The sequence below is a fragment of the Bombus impatiens genome, unplaced genomic scaffold, assembly GCF_000188095.3.
Source record: "Bombus impatiens unplaced genomic scaffold, BIMP_2.2 scf_0248, whole genome shotgun sequence".
NCBI classification, from domain to species: domain Eukaryota; kingdom Metazoa; phylum Arthropoda; class Insecta; order Hymenoptera; family Apidae; genus Bombus; species Bombus impatiens.
Window position 1 is genome coordinate 2,035,750 of NT_176667.1, and position 20,955 is coordinate 2,056,704.

The 20,955-nt window shown below is 38.6% G+C and overlaps 2 protein-coding genes across 2 annotated transcripts in view; one reads left to right on the plus strand and one right to left on the minus strand.

Annotated features, from left to right (window-relative positions):
* LOC117151512 overlaps window positions 1-20,078 on the minus strand; it is a 25,752-nt gene extending 5,674 nt beyond the window's left edge. The window contains exon 1 of the mRNA XM_033320170.1: window positions 19,867-20,078. The gene's annotated coding sequence lies outside the window, so the exon portion shown is untranslated. The remainder of the gene's footprint in view (window positions 1-19,866) is intronic.
* The window catches only part of LOC105680592, a 297,589-nt gene that overhangs the window by 251,749 nt on the left and 24,885 nt on the right, over window positions 1-20,955 (plus strand). The window lies entirely within an intron of this gene.

Here is a 20,955-nt window from a genome sequence, read left to right on the forward strand (position 1 = left end):
GCGTTGCCATCCGCGAAGCTATGATAACCGGCCAGGTGCCACCGTGCGATCTGCTCAATCAGATCCTCGTCAAGGCTGGAATACTAAGGTATCATCGTGGATCCTTTTCGAGTTAGCCCTGATGCGAAATAAATTGCTCGCCGCGTGCATCCGTGTCGTCCTTCGTGTCATTTACTCGAATTATATTTGGCGTCCTTTACTCGCGAGCCTCTCGACGAAGATTCGACAAACTGGAGTTGCTAAAATACTAGAGCAACAGAGCTAATTTACTCGTGACGTGTTTCAATAATTTAGAAAACGTCTATTGAGGATTCTCCAGATAGAAGTCTACTTAGTAATATGGAGTTTCGTTTCAATTCTAAAACAATATCGATACAGGCATACTTTAAAATGTAGTAATTTACATGCTTCTTTCACTGCATCATTACATGCACAAACCGATCAGGTCTGCTCGCATCTTTCTCAAAATACAAGGAAACACCTGCAACAATCTCGACTGCCAGGAGTTTCTTTCGTGCCTTTCTTCTTAAATTCAAGTTTCGAAGAAACCTCTCACGCAAGTATGAAATGCGTACATTGACAAATCAAGTTTGCCTGCACCTTTGTCAAAACACAAAGAACCACTTTCGACGATCTTGACTCCCAGGAGCGCCTCTCGCTCCTTTCTTTTTAAATTCAAGTTCGCAAAAGAAATCTTTCACATAGGCATGAAATACGGTGCGCTCGTAGTTTTCTTTCGCGCCAAGTTTTCTCGTATCTTCGTCGAAGCGCAAGAAACCACGCGAGACAATCGCGAATTCAAAAAACTTCTTTCACTCCTTTCGTTTCGAGCTCGAGTTGCAAAAACAACGTTCCTCGCCATACACGCTTAATGAAATACAGACGCAAATTCTCAAACTAATTAAGTTTAGTTACACGTTTCCATTAAACCGCGAGAAATCCTGTATGTCCCAATCGCAACTTCCAGAAGCTCGTTTCCTTTCGACCCACCGCCAAACCAGCCGGGATTCGTTCACGTCTATTAGCCGATATTCCAGTCCTCGAAAATCATAACGAAAATCCTCCCACGCGTGTAACGAGCTCGTGGAATCGGTGTGGGTGCTCGAAGAGAGAGATCCACCGTGATACCTGCTAACTGGAAATGCTTGCAAAGGGCCCCGGTACGACTCGAGACATCCTTGAGCGTAAAGTCGTCCATCGTGACGAAGGAGGAGGTGACCGTGGCGCGGGGCGGAAAGGTCGTCGACGAGAGGAGCCGCGAGACCAAGGAAAATAATTACTACGCCTCGTCGACCAGCGAGATATGGGAGCCTGTGGGAATCGTTCATCGACCGCGAAACATCAAACCGTTCGACAGTTCGGACGAGTCCAGGCCGAATTCGAACGCGAGCTCCGATCAAGGTTACACGACCAACACCAGCAGTAATCACGTGCTGAGAGAAGCGAGCGGTTCTTCCACGGTAGGCTGCCCTATCTGCGAAGATAACGATCCCGATTGTGCGCGTAGGTGTCTCGGAGGACTCACGGGACTGGGAACCAAGGTGCCTGTTCAGACGACCAACTCGGCGGTAAGCGATTCTCGATTCTCTTTGCGCGTTCTCCTTCGCGATTGCAGGCATTATTCGGTCATATTTGAAGAGAATTATACAACGAGTTTCAAAGGTGAATGGTATTTTAAATAAAACTCTGCAAAAGTTCAGAAAAATTTTGCCAAGATTAAAGTTAAGATTCAAAATCTTGGGAATAGTTGACGAATCTTTTCATTTGCAATTATTTTACGATACAATGGATAACGAAGTTGGGTGTCCTGCTACGGGTGCGAAAGAATCCTGTCATCGCTATTGTGAGTATGCGAACGTGTGTCATTGCAACGTCGGTATTATCTGCCAATTAATCGTATAGAAATTTCAGCCAAGGTAAGACGCGACCAGCTAATTAAAACGATTTACGATCGTTTCATTTTCTACCATTTGACGCAATTAAGATTTGAATGGTATTAATTCGGTTAATCCTATACGAGCGAACAAAATTCCAGACTGACGTAATACTTGGATACGAATTTTTCTACTATACCGCTGCAACGATTCGATAATTAGACGAACGCTCGATAAACTGTTCGGAACGAAATTGTTGGAAGAATATCGTCGCTTAACGCGTTTCCTCGGATGATAAAGCGTTTTCGAAATTGTATGGAACCGAAGCATGCGACTAACAGGTTGTGGTAATTGATTCCTTTCGCCTGCGAGCGATGTCTGATCGTTATCGATCGCATTTTACTTTCTTCGTAAATGTTGCGGTGAATAGCATTACAAACGGTTTGTACGGAAATCTTGCCGCAGATTTACAAGTTTGTTTTAAGAGGCTGTTTACTTTTATAATGGACGATTAAATTTGAAGTTATCCGAGCGGTTTGAACGAGTGGTTTAATTGACTCGAATTATGTCACGAAACCTTTTAAAGCGTAAACGCGAATACGTTGCTTTTAATTAGAGTTGGAACTGGTTCGTGACAGTTTATATATCCTCGGCACTTAAAGCGCGCTTAATCATCGTAAAAACGAAGGAAAGACAACCAAAGCTCGTTTTCGTTAAATCCGACATTTCTGGCGTTGAACGACGATGTTTCACGAAGAAACAATTTGCCAACCGTTTGTCCACTTTTCTCATCGTTCGAATACTTCGCCGCCCGTAAACACATTGCTATCCAAATATTACACGGATCTGGCATTCCGTTCGCTCCAATTGTATCGAGCAATTCGCAACTCGTTCGAAGACCGTAACGAAATCAATTTTACAGAGATCTCCAATTAGAAATTCGATAGATTCCTCGGAGCACGCGTCGGCAACGCCGACTTTTCTCTTTCTTCGCGGTCTCTGTCCTTCTGTCGCGTCTGCTGACTCTGTCTTGGTTCTTTTCTAACGCCAGCCTGTTTGCCCAAGCGGTATACCAATACGTATAGCCGACAGGCCTCGACTGTCCTTCTGCATTCTATGGGAGCGAATAGCGCGAGATAGAAAACCGCTTTGGCGAAACGAGTTGCCGCGTAAGTTGCCATATAAGCTGCTTTGTCGGCTCCTTCGCACAGAAAGTTATCACCCTTGCGAGCTGGCTTTAGGTCACTACTCCGGATCTCGAAGACGACACGCTTTCACGGTGTCGTTGCGATCGATTCGACGGTTCAAAATTGACTACCGCCGCGATTACGGATACATGACACGCGTGTAACATCGTCTTCGACGAAAGTTGCTGGATACTCGGATACCGAGTGAAATCTAGATCGTTTCTGATAGATAGCGTGGGCCGTTTGATCTTCCCGAGTGCGTTGCGCGCGCTAGTGAAAAGAGCGACCAGGTCTTCCGACGTTCGATATACTGTCGCAAGATCGAGTGCCAGTCTAACGGCGAATTTGGAATTGCGAACAGTCGAACACCGATATACGTACAATAGATCGTGGACGATCGATTCGACTGTGGTAGACGAGCAGCGATGGCGGAAGGAGATTTTCCTACAACAGGTTGTTTTCTACGGTTGTAGGGAAGGAATGATATTTTTTGTGTGTTATTTACTATACATGGATTACGAATGTTTACGCAACTATGGGGAATTAAAATATAGAAAAAATGCAGGATAGGTATAATATGCGAGAGTATAGAAATTATAGAAAGAAAAAAAGCACTTGTTATAATATTTAGAAAACGAGACAAATCCCTATTTAGGTTTCCTCGGGTTTCCTTAGTTGTACTTGTAAACGTACTTTGATTTCTATACAAACTCTATGCTTGTAAATATAAAGCTCGTGATTGATCAAAATTTCTTATTCAGATGATCGAAGAAGGTACTTGTATAAAAATTGAACTTTGAAAATTATTTTATGTATACAGGTTGGTTGATAACTGGTGGTACAAGCGGAAAGGGGGTGATTCTACGCGAAAAAAGAAGTCGAAAATATAAAATAAAAATTTCAAAATTTCAAAATTTCAAAATTTCAAAATTTGAAAATTTGAAAATTTAAAAATTTGAAAATTTAAAAATTTGAAAATTTGAAAATTTGAAAATTTAAAAATTTGAAAATTTAAAAATTTGAAAATTTGAAAATTTGAAAATTTAAAAATTTGAAAATTTAAAAATTTGAAAATTTGAAAATTTGAAAATTTAAAAATTTGAAAATTTAAAAATTTGAAAATTTGAAAATTTGAAAATTTAAAAATTTGAAAATTTAAAAATTTGAAAATTTGAAAATTTGAAAATTTAAAAATTTGAAAATTTAAAAATTTGAAAATTTGAAAATTTGAAAATTTAAAAATTTGAAAATTTAAAAATTTGAAAATTTGAAAATTTGAAAATTTAAAAATTTGAAAATTTAAAAATTTGAAAATTTGAAAATTTGAAAATTTAAAAATTTGAAAATTTAAAAATTTGAAAATTTGAAAATTTGAAAATTTAAAAATTTGAAAATTTAAAAATTTGAAAATTTGAAAATTTGAAAATTTAAAAATTTAAAAATTTAAAAATTTAAAAATTTAAAAATTTAAAAATTTAAAAAATAACGTCAATCGAGACAACGATCTACAGTGAGATCCGTTATAACGAGACGCGATAAACTGCACGCGTACCGACCAAAAATTCAAAGTCGATTTTCTCGAAAACAAAGCCTCGAACGAAAAATTTGTATTCTATATTTTCGACTTCTTTTTTCGCGTAGAATCATCCCCTTTCCGCTTGTACCACCAGTTACCAACCACCCTGTATATCAACGAGTACCATACGCTACATATTTTATATATTTTTACAGATACGTATCGTACGTCTCTGCAGCTCGAAATTTTCCACAAGCGCGTAAAAATCTTGCAGACTATTCGTTACGGACTTATCGCAACCGCAATACACCGATCGAGGGTTAAATCAGGTTCCCGAAGGGTAGCTGCGTACACTCGTTATTCAAGATACGTGCGACGGGATCTTAACGACTCGTGTTTTTCCTTGTCCATACAGCAATGGCGAAGCGATGGTTGCTGGTCGAGTTTACTCGAGAACAGCCAGGTACTTGGCGAAAACGACTGGCTAGCTTGGTATCGTCGCAAGAAAACGTCGTGAGATCGCGTCTTGGATGTTCGTGCCCGGTCTACTGAGTAATGGTCGTTCTCCTCGTACGGAAATCTGGAATATCAGCAACGGTCGTTCTTTGTCTTCGTTTTTCCCCGTGCTGATTGGCCAGGAAACGAGTATCGGCAAAGTGAACCGGGCAATTAATCGATCACCGATGTCAACGGTATATTTTAGAGCCTCCCTCTTTCTCTCTCTCTCTCTCTCTCTCTCTCTTTTGTCGATGCAGACGTGATTTCATCGTCAGCTGTAATTTAATTTTTCAACTGGATGTTCGATTCGTTTGCGTTATGGGTTTGCCAAAATATTTTATTCCGGAGACGTTGATTGCGAATCGGTTTGTTGGATGACCTGGATTCTCTTTTCTTTGCCAATTAAATGGTTCCTGTTATGAAAGTAGGAAAGAAACGTTTTACGATAGACCTGAATGTCTCGAGCGACGATAAACGAATAACGGGAAAATACAAATTTATCGGTGTTTTCCGAGGAGGAAAATTTGCGACAAGAAAGTTAAGGAAATTATATTATTTGCATAGCTGGTGTGCATGCGGGCCGCGTGAAAGTTTCGCGACATAAACTTCCCCTTTCGCGGCTTGTCTCGGAAGAGTAACAGAGTAACGCTGGAGTCAGAAACTCTCGCAGATGCAGGAAACTTTCATGGTCCGGAATATCCTTCTTCCGCGATGCAAATTGAAAAATTGCACCGCCGCGGTCTGTGTGTCTTGCGGATACGTTATAGACTGGCACTATGATTTTGTGAAATCGATCATTTCCCGATAATTTTCAGGCATAAGAGAGGGAACTGTGGTATGTACGCAGGTAATTTCCTCTCAGCCATATTTTTATATATTATTTCGTTAGGGGTGTAATTATTTAATGAACGCTGGAGCTAACAAAATAGTCAAAGTATCTAATTAGTAATTTTTCACGGAAATTTTGCAACGTTTACATTACATTTGTACGCACACATATATTTTTTCATATATGATTTTCAGTCTGAACCTTTTAACGTAAATTTGATATTTCGTTGGTACACGATGTATCAACTCGGAGAAAATTATGGAAATCTCGATGAAGTTTAAAAGAGCGACGGTTTCGATACAACTTTCGTTAATCGTATTTCCAAGGTTAGGTTATAAAACCGAGGACACATTAACATAATCGTGCCATTGGCGAACCTCTCGAACGATAATATTCTCGTGCATATGGTATTGTTCTGTCACAATTAAACACATCACCAGGAAATCTGCGGCAACGTATATCGCTAGATACGGTCGAAAACACGCTTATATGCACCTGCGATCAGATGATTGCACGTAGGACGTAATATATCGGGCCGATGATAATGATATATCCAGGAATTCTATGCCACGCCTCCTTGATTTGCATAGAATTAGTCGCTTCCCGGTTCTCCGTTGTGTTTCTGGTGATGTTAAACTCCTCGTTGAATACAATCGTGATCATAGATTTTAGATGTCGAGTAACTGGCGAAAAAGTAGGCAGTGTGTGATTTATTACGTACGTGTATCTCCATTCATTTTTACTTGTATCTTTAATATAATATCGTAAGGTCGCATAATTTTGTTGATACTTTGAATAATATCTCGTAGGTTATTGATTTACATATTGGTTTTTGTACAGTTAATTTTCTTCCTTCGACTCTCAATCTGTATTACCGACCGACTGTAGAGCATGGTAAGTTACCAGTTGATAGCACGATACCAGCGATAGGTACTGTAGAGTCACTGATCGATGAGAAAACCTCGTCTCTTCTCGACCGTCGGTAAAAGAGAACTGCTTATTTACTGACGTAGATAAGACAGTTTTCTGTTTACCTTTATCGATAATTTAAAAGAACAAAATTTATGAAAACATCGTTCGTCTTAACACACGTTCAAAAGTGTTTATAAATATTAAAAAAAAAAAGCAAAAAAGACTTACATCGCTGTATTTGATAATATCGTAGCGAGAGGGCTTAGTAGTTTCAAAAAAACAAAAAAAAATGTCACGTTCGTCTACTTAGCTATTTAAGCGACGAAGGCGACCGAAATCTCGCACCTGAACCTTTTGACATTTGCTCGGCGACTGACTAAAACCGATCGTCAACGCGCCATGTCGAGGAATGTTTACGCACGGTAATTGGGTTTCTCAAAAACAACATCGATCGACTCTATCTTTTATGAACAATTTTCCTCGATAATTTACATATTCAATATTTCGAAACATTTCGAAAAAGTTGATTAGTATGGCTTTCGAACGACTCAATTATCTCCCAACTCAGATCACAATGCTTACATACGCACAACCGCGTAAACGAGACCTGCGAAGTTCCTGTACTGGTTAGACACTTTGCAGCTTGGAGTTGTACGAAAATCCTGAATAGGCTATAGACGTTTGGACGAGAGCAAAGAGGAAATCATCGGTGCGATGGTCGGGTTTACGACATCGATTACAGAGGCGGCGGATTTTCGCGTGGCTCGACCGATAGTAGGGCGGACGGGAAATGGGAATCAGAAAACCGATCGATAAATCCAATTAAATTTCGTAACGCGACTGCCTGCAGAAGCAGAGTGGGCAACGGTAACGGCCGTCTGACACCCACCAAATTGCATTTTATGCGCGAACGAAGGACATCTCTGATGCGTTCGCCAGACCATCTTCGTGTTATACCGCTGTCGATTGCTTGCCTTTGCAATTTGCAATCTAAGCTTGTCTCGATCATTTTTCTAACGCGTTTTCCGTCGTTCGTTTTCTTACGGTTACTTTTTGTTCCGATGAAAAGTCCAGTTAAGCGATTGACATCGCATAACGTGTTATAGGTAGAAATAACTTTTATTGAATGCAGATATGTATATCGTAAAGTAGAATGTTTGTGTGTTAATGGAACAATGGATTTTTATTACATAAATATTAGAAATTTATTTAATTATAAAACTGTTTCCTTGTTTGTTCGTCTAATAATTATCTTAGACAGTCTAACAGAAAATTTGATATCCATTAACAATCTTCTTTATTACTCGACAACTTTTCTACCTTGTTTTATTTAAATTCTTATATCAATCTATCGTTATCTTATTCTAATCTAATTCGTAATTAATTCTTTGATTATTTCTGCTTATTAATTCTATATCAGGATTTTTACCATCGTTTTTACGATCGTGCTCCTCGTTCGTTAATTTTTTCAAAAACCACCAAACGATTATATTTCGAAACCGTCGTATCCCTTTTATTTGTGCGAATTTTGTGATAGTTATAGAAATTTGAAATTCGATATATAGAAAATGTAGAAAAAAAAACAAATTCGAATACATAGGAAGGTTTTCAGAATTGAGAAAAATGTACAATAACCATTATATATATTTTCAGTATAATTTTACGGTACAGATGGTAAGATGTTTCAACACCCACGGTACGAAATAAAGATCAAACACTTAGCGAGAATTACGCGGACATAAATTCATCAGAATGCAAGTGTAAACATATTAAACGAAATAAACAAGCGCAAATAAATATTGTTCAAAACGAGCGTAAATATTTTCCACGTTGTAATGAATCTTCTTTAAACGTCAACGCGCTCGTTTTCACGCAGGTTAATTTACTCCGGAAAAGAGTTGAATCCGCGAAGCTTAAGCACATCACGTTGATTGATAGCAGTAAACCGTGAACAAGAGTTATACGGTTACTGCACGCCGGTCGAGTGCACGAAATTGTAAATCTGTCGAGGCAGAGAAGCAACGGTAGTTGAAGAGGAAATTGTTGCAACAGATTGCGGCTTCCTAAAACAGTTCCAAGGGTTCCCTAAATAAATTCTCATATAGCTTATCATAATGGGCGCAGCACTGGTTGCTAACATTGTGTTACAATACGAAACCGGATCAGTGCAAATGGAAACTGCGTTTGCTTGTTGAAAACAAACCCTGCAGGGGAATGAGAACTTTACATTTAAATAAACGAATACAGCTACGCATTCGCCGATCCGTGAAATTAACTTGGCCGAATCCCGATAAAATGTTTCCCGATTTCCCACACACGATTTTCTTTGATCGCAAATTCACCGTTCTTCTTTATCGCACGTTTATCCTATGTTTATTATTATTTTACAGCGTATGAGCCTATTTTGTATCTCTCCTTTGTATTCTCAACGGTAGTACACACATAGTACACGAGTATCATATTTTTATTTTAATATTCCTTGCGATATTTGCGAATATTTCTGACGATCTCATTTTCCACATTTATTTAGACCTTTAAATCACGTTTGCAATTTAACAGAATGAGAAAGTTAATATATCGCTACTACTATACTGTATTGTTGAAATTAGGATTTTTTTCATTTTTACCATCGTTAAAAGTATCGTATCAGGTGCTTTAACTTTAATCGAGATAGAAAAATAATCCTATATACCTTATCTATCTTTATTATTTACATCGTTTTAATCGGAATTGTCTATATCTGACAGATTGTTTCGATTGTTAGAGCATCGCTGCTACGATAATTCCACTGTATGTTGAGAAAAGTTAGGTTGGTATGATCGCTAGTTACTACAAGCTAAGTTGGTACCACTTCTAACGACGCTCTTTTGTCTTAGAAGTCGACCACGTGTTAATTGACCAAGTGTATTCTATGCGTTAAGACGTGTTGTACGAGGCGGAGAAATATAGAGAGAAAAATCAAATCTTTGTGAATCGATTAATTATCAACCCCAAACCTACATCGATTAACACTGTATTCAGTGAAAAATAATGAAAAACGCCTGCTCGTAAAAACTCAGTTCTAAATAAATGTGGAAGCATCCTGCGTAACTCGATTTTTCAATGAGCAGAGATATATTGCGGGTTTATAAAAGATGAAAGATTATTCGTTTTCAATATACCTGTTCGCGTTATAATCGAAGTAATTGAGAATTAATAAAATTGATTACAGTATTTCGAAGTACGTAAACCTTCATTTACGAAAGGTTTTATACCGAATTTTAGTTAACGAAACGTTATTCTCTGCATCAGAAAACGAACAACGTGATTTAAAGATAAATGACGAACATCAGCTGGAATCGACATTGATCTCGATGGATCGTTGGTTCTTTTAACGATGGCTGACCGGAAGGTGCCGTTCGTATCGTGTTTAATATTAATATTTGCAAATATAATTTACAATGAGTTAACCATTCTCACGATAAATTTCGATGACGCTTATTGATTTCTCGTACACGTGTTATTATTGCGCACTAAAAACGGTTGATTTGGTTAATTCAAAGAAGTTTTTACTCTGTTTCTCAAATATAATGTATGAGTTAGGTTATAGTAGCAATTGCGCCGATGGTCGTAATTCTCGAAACGTGTCATAGTTTGCGGAACAGTTGTAAATTAAAATCATCGATGTCGCTAATGTCGCTCGCATCTTTCTACAGTGGCTTAATTGTTACTCGATAGGTTTACCTTATCCGTCATTGTCATCTTTACAGTTCGTTCTACGATCGCTGATCCTTGTCGACTGCTATCAAATATTTCAAATTGCGACATTTATTCGGTTTGAAATTAGCTTCGGTCTTAGAAATATAGTCACTGACCTGACTGAGTATTATTGAAATCTTCTGTAGTTTCGTGATTTTTGTAATGATCTTCTAAAACATATTTTTTTAATTAATTAATTATATTTTTCACGTAAAATTATCAATAATGTTAACGTTCCACGTATTATTTCACTGCTTGGTTTTCAACCGGTTAATCATGCTTTAAATTTTAATACCACTGGCTACATAAAGAATGTATATCAGCTGCATCATCGTATCATCATTATCGCAATTTATTATTATCACGGAACGAATTCTCTTTCGTTAATTTATATTTCAAACTGCGTTTGCTCGCAGAGGAATTTAATCCGGATATCCAAGTCTGAAAAGACAATCGTTACTTCTTATTCATTTGGATACATAAAACATCGAAATTAGCTTCGATTCGTTCTATCATAGTTTGTTCGCCTGCGTGGATCCACCGAGAATTTCAATTTGCATCTGAATACTTTTGCAGAACGTAAATGACGCAAGTTCGCTTACGGAGATGGCACTTTGTTCGCCGCTACACCGCAGCTTCTTCTTCGTTCTTCGTGATTAACATATTCATGGCGGAAATATTTCACGCGCGGAATACGAGTACTCCATTAAATTCACCTTCAACTCGTTTATCGCCTTATTAAGATTATACCGTGAACTTTCATTGCGTACTATCGCTGGCAAAGCGATGCGTAAATGGTGTCTTTTCAAACCTTTCGACAGTTACGTTGTTTTCACCATAGAAATAAAATACCAAAGTCCAACAAATTTAGACCTTATTTCCAACCCGCGAGAAAAATAATCTACGAATTAAAAGATAAATCTTTGGGAAATCGCGTTTGTCAAATTATCATCGTTTTTTCTTCTTTCGTAGAAAGTTTTCTTCTATTTATTTAATTAAACGCTATGGCGTTTAAGCGGATCAAATGTCGTTGAAAAAAGCTCCAAATGTTCGAATTCACGCCTCTCTATTTTTGCGACAATTTTATGGAATCGATTCGTCTCTACTGGTAGCAGTTCGACTGATCTATTAAATTCCCCCTGGGAACCTTCCGCAAATGGAGATCAGATTTATAGTGAGCTCGATCCTCGAAACTCGCGTTCGGTTTGCAACGAAAATACACTGAAGGTTCGCTTTGTTTTCACGTACAACGATTTGGATTTCACGGGTCGATGGCGTTGGTACAATTAGCGCTGCTGTGTAAAGAATTAGGTTTATTTCTTGCGGGTCAAGTGGAGAGAAATATCTCTCCGTGTGATGTGTTTTAGTGAAATGGTATTAAAGAGTTCCAATTAATGGATACTATTTTAACGGATACTAAGTATGTGATTTTTTTTAAATAATAAAGATAATTTCGTATTTTGTTATAAAGAGAATTAAATTATTGGATAATCTGTACAGGATTTTCATTGAGGAAATAATAAAATTTTGTAATTAATAAAGGAAGCGTATAACTAGCTTCGCGTAATTTCTGTACGAGTATATTATTGCAAAACGTATGTAAAAATGTTTCTATCGGTGATGTATTTTGATAGTGTTCATAAGTTACATCTAACGAGCCATAAACGAGCCAGAAACTAAGGTTATTTAAACTTTAACCATTCTGCAGGAATACGAAACGTATCCATTTTTTTTTAGTAGAAGCGAAATGTGTATACATATGGAAGCGAAAACGAATATTAGATTCTTAAAAACATTTTTAATTTCTAAAAAACATTCCTTTTACAAAGCATACAGATTTCCGTATTTTAACTGAACTTTACCAGCAACTTTCTCAAATTAAATATTTTCTTACCTACAAGTACGTATATATAACTTGATCGTTGTGCTTTTTAATGCAGCCACTGCTACTGGCGCGTATGTTGCATCGATTCGATTGTCATACTTATTATTAGATTCTATGCAACGCTACCGACATAACGATTACATCTTTAAAATTATACATCTCGTGAAAAGAATTTAAAAAGGCAAACGCAAAACTGACCATTACGTTTAAATAAACGATATCTATTAGCCAAAGTCTTTTAAACTGCGTAAATACGCAGATGGTATACCCATACTTTAATCGTAACAGCTGCGTTAATTCCAGCTGTGAAATAGAAACACAAAAACCTTAAACTCGACCGAATCTCATTAATCCCGGGGTACACAGGCAACAACCGGCACGCTAAATGGAAACAGCACGCTAACAACTTAATCCACAGGGCCAGAACACGTTGGCGGTAGATTCCGAAATTCTCCGTGGAAACACGCGAAAGTCACTGGGTTCGACGATCGATCGGATGGCCGGGCAATAAATTCGCGAACATCGAGTGGAATCCGATGCGAATTCGTCTCACCCTCGGCCGAAGCTCGCCGCGTAACAGCTCGTTCGACCGTCTGTTTCTCCGTTGCTCACCTAGATTCCATTTCCACCGGACTATTAATACGCGTTTCCGCGTCCGACATTTCGCGATGAGGCGGACACGCGTCTCGAAAAACAGAAACCAGTGGCTTGTAGAGTCTACGTGGCCGCGCGAGACGTTTACATCGCCAAATTCATCCCATCGCCGTTCCTTTCGTCTTCGATCGTCTTTGACCCTCGCGTTAAAAATAGTCGAGAGAGGAAAGTTCCCTTCGCCGATCAGTCAGTGTCGATCCCTCGTCATTGAGTCTTCGCTACGTGGTCATGGTCTGTCGAATTTTCCACGATGAACGAGCGATTCGTGTTTGTTGTCGACGTTTCTTGTGAAACGCGCGTACACAACTCGCCAAACACTGTGACGCGCCTGCTTATACGGTAAAGCGAAGAAGCGTTGGGAATTAGTGGCGCGATCGGGCACGTTACGGCAGATTTTTGGCAAGTTTCGCTTTGAACCAGACGGGCTTTGACGCGTTGAACGCGTGGAATGTGGCTCGCTGAGTTTTTAAAGCGGCGACCAACGGTTCCCTTTAACTCTTTGATCGTGTCATTTTTCGCAGATTTCGTACGAACTTCAACGAGTCTCTGTAGTTTCTTATTTATCAGAGAATTAAGTATGATTTTTAGAGTTTCAAAGGGTGTCAATTCGTTCTTTGACCGTGTTTATAAAAATACAACGATGGTGTTTCAACGAGATGAATTGTTAAATTCGTTTCAATTAATTCCCTCTTCCGCGAAATATTCGCCCGAAGGTTTACGAATTTTTCAATAAATATTCGATACATTTTTCCATGGGTTATTATTGCATTTCCTGCGTAAAGTGTTCTCGGAATAATCTAATATACATCTCTGACAATCGTTTGTAGCTTCGAGCTCGCGTTTCTTCAAATATTTCCACTTCTATCGTGCTCGCTACTTTATTCTTCTCTTCTCTTCGACTTCTTCCGTGGGTTTACCTTCCGAACAATTTGATAAAATACCAATTAATTCCTCCTAGACGTATCTAGCTGCATTTTCTGTATCATCGCGATCGCAATGTCGTAAAAACGGCGATTTAAGAGGATATTCAGATCTTGAAAAAACGCCAAAGCTATAATTCCGTTCCTCCGAGTCTCGAATTTTGAAAAACGACACTGTCTTACGGCGAATCAAATTTTCCACGCGATAGGAGAGTCATTAATACCCGTCGAAGCTTTTCTCATCCGCCTACGTCTCTGGCGGCCCCTATCGATACGAGTTTATCGAGAGGAACGTAACCGTATCAAGGTCACGTTTCTGCTAGGTCACTTTCCCGACCGTGAAAAAAGGACAAAGAAGGAGAAATACTCGGAATGACGTAGTAGTCTTCGAAAAGGAAAAAAAAATGCTCCTTGGCGTAGGTGTAGCTCGTAAATGATCGAGCACGAGGTCGCTCTCGATAAAGTGACCACCATAAATCTTCCCCTTCTTTCTCGAAAGCTAACCAGAATCGTCTGTTTCCTTTTCCCTCTTGACCTATCTTCTACTTTTTCCCTCCTTCATAGTTCATGCTCTCTTCGATGCTTTCGAGTTTCCTGGTCGAACGGTTTTCCGGCAAATAGCTGCACGGAGCCAAACTCATCGATTTACTGTTGCTGGACAACGGGGATTCGTGTCGCTATTTGTTCCAGATGAAAGTTTCCTTTCTCTCGATAAGAAGGATTTGCGTTGAGCACTTCTGGGATTTTTACGGCAACTGCTGGTCGCTGCTACGTTTTTACGATTGCTTTAAAGCCGCCTTATGAAAGATTCGTATCGTACCTCTGTTCGATTCGTCTTATTATCGTATTACGATGCCACTGCACATTGTGACGGGATGGACGTCATTTCCTAACGATGATCGAGTTGGCTCGGCTAGTTTTTCGTTTGTTCAGAGAAATGGTCTTTCTTTATCAGAAAATTGTCTTTCCCCTGTATGATTTTACGGAGGTTTTAATTAAAAATGTAGAGTATATTTTCGTTAATTTTTGTCGTATTAAATCGCTCACAACATAATTTAGCATATCGTAATTAATGTTTTTCCTATTGGATCTCGTACAGTACAATTTTGTTGAGTTTTCAAATTCGTGGTATTTTACCTCTGATTTTCAAGTTACCATTACCTGTTTCTTACTTCGGTGAATATGCAATTCCGATTCGTTATGTTCTTGTTTCGTTAATATCTCTCGTACTAACGCTCGTTCGTCATCGTTTTTCATCTAATTTTCAAGATACTTACTCGCCAAATAATAGATGATTTATAATTTACTATCTATTTCTTCTTTTTATCGAATATATAATTTTCATACGTATCTTTTATCCGGTTGTATAGAATTTATTTTTCTTCGCGTTCCATCAGATATTAATATACCGTCTGGTTTGGTAATCAAGCGTTTAATCAGACCCAAGCTTAAAAGTCTTTTCGACAGCTGCACGTAAATGCCATTTGCGGTTAATAAACTCCAAGTGTAATTAATCGGAATTGACAAAGGGCAGCGACGCGATAACCTATATAATTCGAATGAAATTTCGCATTCGATGGTGATCGTGCCGCGGATAGGGAACGGGCATTTGTGATTTTGAAGTTTGCGGTGAACCAATACCATGGAGAAAGGGGAGTCCAATGAAGAAACTTTGCCGACAGTTTATGGAATTATGATCGCGTTTCTCACTTGCGTGGTTGGTTACGTTTTGTGGGTAAGTGTTACTATTGCGACAAACATGATTTTATATATGGCGAACATGTCGTATTTTATCGCATTTTGAAAGTGACACGGACAAGTCTTTGAAGAAAAGAGGTAAACTATTTGGAAACGTATAGCAAACAAATTATTTAAGAAGTAAAAGAATAATTTGCAAGTAACAGCGATCAAATATTAGTTTTGTAATTTTTCATTCCAAAAGAGTTGAACAATTTTTCACAATATTCTTCGTTCGTTAAGAGAAGTCTGTATTTATTTTATCGAAAATTACAGTTTGAGTGAACTTGTTTTTCTTTCACAGAGTATATCACGAAGAATATTAAAAATTAATAGCTTATAGTAATAACGATGTAAATGACATAGCATGTGATGGAAGATTTTAACACGAGAACAGTATAGAGGAAATTGGAATTTCTGTTGTTTCATAATATCCAATAACGCGCTATGTATACACCGTATATGTATAATACATGCAATTATTGCAAAATATTGTACGATACTATGTAAACGCGGGACTAACACTGTAATAACTTCGATTCGCGTGGATGTTAATTACCAGTTAAACGTTTTTCTCGTGTTTGTTGGAACTGGCGGCGAAATTCATGCATAAAATTATTCCCCTGTTTTTGTTGTTAATTGGAATAACTTTCGGCAAGATAAAATGTAACGAAATTTTATTACGGTGGAACTTCGTTCATCCGAACCGGACGGGAGACAAAATATTTCGGATAACCGACAAATTCGGGTAACAGAGACTCTCTTGCTACCCTCGTCAGTCGCTGCTATGAGTTTCGACAATACAGATTGACGTTTGAATGAGGTTCAACTACAATTTCGACGCGAATTCCATTAAATTAAATATATATCTCAGCTTAGACAAAACACACGGACGTGTTCGACTTCGGAATACGCGTTAGTATATGTATAATTAAAAGCATGCTCGAGCGCAGTTCGAATAATAGAGGTTCGGTTACTCGGTAACTGACGGTAAACAAAATCTGCTTTGTATAAGCGGGATTCGCATACACAGAGTTCGGCAAAACTTAGTTCTACCGTATCTGAATATCAGAAATTCTTATAATACATTTTTTGATAGATGTATCGTGAAACGAAGATATAAAATAAATAACGTTTATATAATATTTATTACACGTACGTAACTTTAGCGTAATTTATTCAATATCGCAATCAGAATTCCAAACGAAGATTTCCTTTGCAAATTAAACATCGATATCGTATAACGCTACCACAAAAAAGAAACACATACCAAAGCATGGAAAAATATTTATATTAAAAACAACGGTATAACACTGAAACGTACAAAAATATCCGGCTTTAAAACAATACTATGAAATATAAAAGCGATTGCGCAGAATTTCTTTTGTACGTCTAATTAAACTTTCCAAAACGGAATAATATACATATTGTATGACTGGAAGTATTTTCATCGACCGCTAGCAAACAAGTCGACGAATCAGCAACACGAACGAAATTGGGCTACCGCGTATGACGGTCCAACTCTGTGGAGCATTAATCAGAAATTATTTCGATGTTTGAAGTCAAAGCATCATTCAACGACGTCCACTTATGAGAGCGGACGCAGCCTCTTGTTTGGACCAGGGCCACTCAATATCGTCGGCATTGTTTGGCATAATCGTCGCGCGCATTTGGTGCATCAACCATAATCCGTTGGCACGCGTGCATTTCGCGAATGCGACGCGGTGCCCGTTAAATTATGGCTGCGTAATTAAGATGCGAGTCGATTGTTTCATCCGGTCCAGCAACGCAACGCTGGAACAAGGGTTAACTTACATTCCGATGGTGACCGATATTCAGCCCGTTCCGACGCGATTCTCCGCCCTCCATCATCTTTTGTTCGCAACAATTCGCTCTTCGTGAATTACATAGTTAGTTGCCTCTGATGATATTTCCGGAAATGATCCTACACCCAATGGAATTAGTTGCATCGCTGGAATTACCGATACTCGAGCTGCAAACGGCCGATTGTGCTGCTTTCGGGCTGATTTCGAGGATCGAATAGTTTTTTCAAACTACGGTTATTTGCAGATACTTTCGGAAGCTGAATATTTTTTTGCAACTAAGAATAATACATTTTTGTGGAAACACATATAAATAATCCCACTTTTAACGTATCAAATAAGTTGATATTTTTTGATACCCTACGAGTACGTTCTTACAAAGTACGTTTAATCCCAAAAAACGTTTGCTGTGTACCGTCTAAAGTGAATTATAAATTCAGTGCAAAGTTAGAATGAAACGAGTTACATTATGGATTAGCTGCTGCTAATTTCATTCTTCGAGTAATCGTTGGTTTAAATTGATTCAAGTTGAAGTTCTTAGCCTAATTGAACCGTGAACTGTTGTGTTACATACCGTTTGTATTAAAGCTCTTCCCAGAGTTTGCACTTCTAACTAATTTCGAAAGGTGGACTCGAACAGCGAGAATGGTCGTAGAAGTGACATCAGGATGTAAATCTGTGATTAGTTCTACCATTATGCGAGCTTTACCATTGGTAGACATGGGTCTACACGTAGGTAATGGAGACTGGATATTTCGCAAGGTGATTTATGACCTTCCCTAGATCGCCACACGCTGAAGGAACTCTCATTAGTGTTGTGTCCCCAACACCTATCATCAACTAGCCACCAATTGATACTTTGGACTTTGCATCCCTCGTCACCTCGTAATCCGAGTAATCACATTCAAAAGCTAATATAGTCACTAATTATCCTAATCGCAAGTTTGATATCGTAATTGCAGCTCTAAATAACATACTATCCTCTTTTGTTTTAACATCATTAACGTCATTAAAGTACGTCGTGTATCGTGATTTCTACTACCTCGCCTACTCGAGGCATGGACCAGTTAGCGTATATACAATTTTTACCGATGAATTTACTGGTGTTTACTTTTTTTAGTGTTCGCTTTTTTTTTTACTTCGGATGGTTGAGTCGAAGGTGACGTTTGCACTTTAGAAATTTCGTTCATGTATCAAATACGCGTTATTCGTATAGAAGACACGAAATATTAAAGATACTAAGTTTGCACTGTGGTACCATTTTTATTATCTTTTACCGAGATTTCTTTACTGAATTTATTATGTGTTTTTAAAAATTGTCTCAAATTGTACACTTTTAAACCTACAAAAATTTTTATCGGTTTCCCTAAAACAAATCGTATGCTGAAACAATTTAATTCGTTATTAAAAGATCATAGATATTCGTAACATACATGAAATGGTAATCAAGGATTAATTACGTCGCCGCGATAGTACAGTTGAGCACGTACCTGGAAAGTTCGACTGTATAAATTCCGCAGCAAACTTAGCCAAAAACACCAATCCTCCGATCAGCGACCATCCAACAATTAATACCCCATACTTCACGTCGTTGTTCGATCGATAACCACGACCAATAAGAATCTCCAACGCGGCTCACCGTTGCTCCCGATCTCAGCGGGCGTCGAATACACGCCAAAATGGATCAACGAAACGAATTGCTCGGTTAACGATCTCGCCAACTCGATCCCCGTGGGGACACAGAAACGCTATTCGGTAGAGTCACGAGAGAAGGAACGTTTGATGTTGAAAATATATCCGGAGATATAAAAGACCTAATTAAGCGACGAACAATTTTTACGATCAGTTAGATTCCTCAAGGAGTTTACACTTCCTTATACTAAAATTTTAGCGAGTTAATTAATTGAAAATTATCGTTCTGTCTCAATCTTGAATATCTTCAAGATAGATGATATCTTGCAACTTCGCTTGTATAACTCGTTAACCTTAACTTTTATAACTTTGTAACTCTCTATTAATTTGTCAATTTTACTACATGTACGAGCCCGCAATTAATATTCAATTTTTAAGAAGAAAAAAACGACTTACTTTCATTAGTGCAACTATTAAATAGTTCAGCCAAGTAACAATTTCGTTTCTTTCTCGAGTGATTATTTTCAGACATTTAAAAATATGCCATAGCGCGTTTTTGACTTATCGCTTTATTCAAATTCTATCAATCGCCTTTTTATCAATTTTTCCAAAACAATCGTCCGTACAACGGATCATCCAATACTTTACATACTATACTTACCGATAAATATGACCGCCAAGAATCCTCGACGTGACTCGTCGTTGCTGCCGATCTCAGTGGGGATCGAGCGCGTCAGAGTGGATCAACGAAGCGAATGGCTCGGCTAACGATCTCGCCGATACGATCCCCGCGAGGACACAGGAACTCCATTGGATCGGAGCCGCGAGAGTGCATTCAACACTCGACGCGAACCGCGGCTGCGTTTACGCGTAGCCTGCACGCTCGTTACGCCGCGCCAGCAATCAGCTCTCGTTGCTGCGGTCAGGTCAGGTGAGCGTGCATCGAGGCAAGAGGAGGGAGAAAAAAACTGGCGGAAGAGGATGGGACAAAGTGCAGGTTGCACGTTGGGGAAAAGCGGCGGCGCATCAAAGAGCGATTAACCCCCTCGCAGCCTGCCGAAAGGAAATCCGGCCAGCCGCGAAAGAGGATCGTTATGTTTTTTCCAAGCGCGAATTCAACGGCATCCCGTCGGATCGTTTCGTTCTGATCATTGAAAACTGACGGAAAGCGATCGGAGGCTGAAGATTCAGGTCGTTACATCGTCGATATTGTTTCGACTGTGCGCGGGAATTTTTACGGTCGCTCCTGGATCTGTTGGCGAAAATTCCAACGGAGAGCGGCAACGAGGATTTCATGGACTTGATTACATTCGCTTCTTTTTTTTTGTTCGGATAAGGATTGAAGAGTAGGGATAGATTTTTTATAAAAGGAAAGAGTTCTTTGTGACTGTCGATAGGTTCTGTGTTTGAGGCTTCGGAAGAGATACGGAGAACTTGTGCTTTGAGTTTGTAGATGTGGGGATTACGCGAGAGCTGGTTCCTTTATGCTTCGTTGAAATTGAGAAGAAGTGATTTTCGATGTACAGAGAATAACTGCAGGTATAAAATAAATGATAAAATAATAATTAAGTAATAGACACTTGCTCGATCGTATCTTGGAGATTGTCTAGTTTCTTGTTGGTTAAAGTAAACTTAGGGATCGTGTTAAAAATTATCGTAGTACTTGGATTTTAAACGACTTAAAGGTAGATGATATCTTTCAAGGAAATTGAATTAAGTTTCGTATTATTCACCTATGGTAATCATAGCT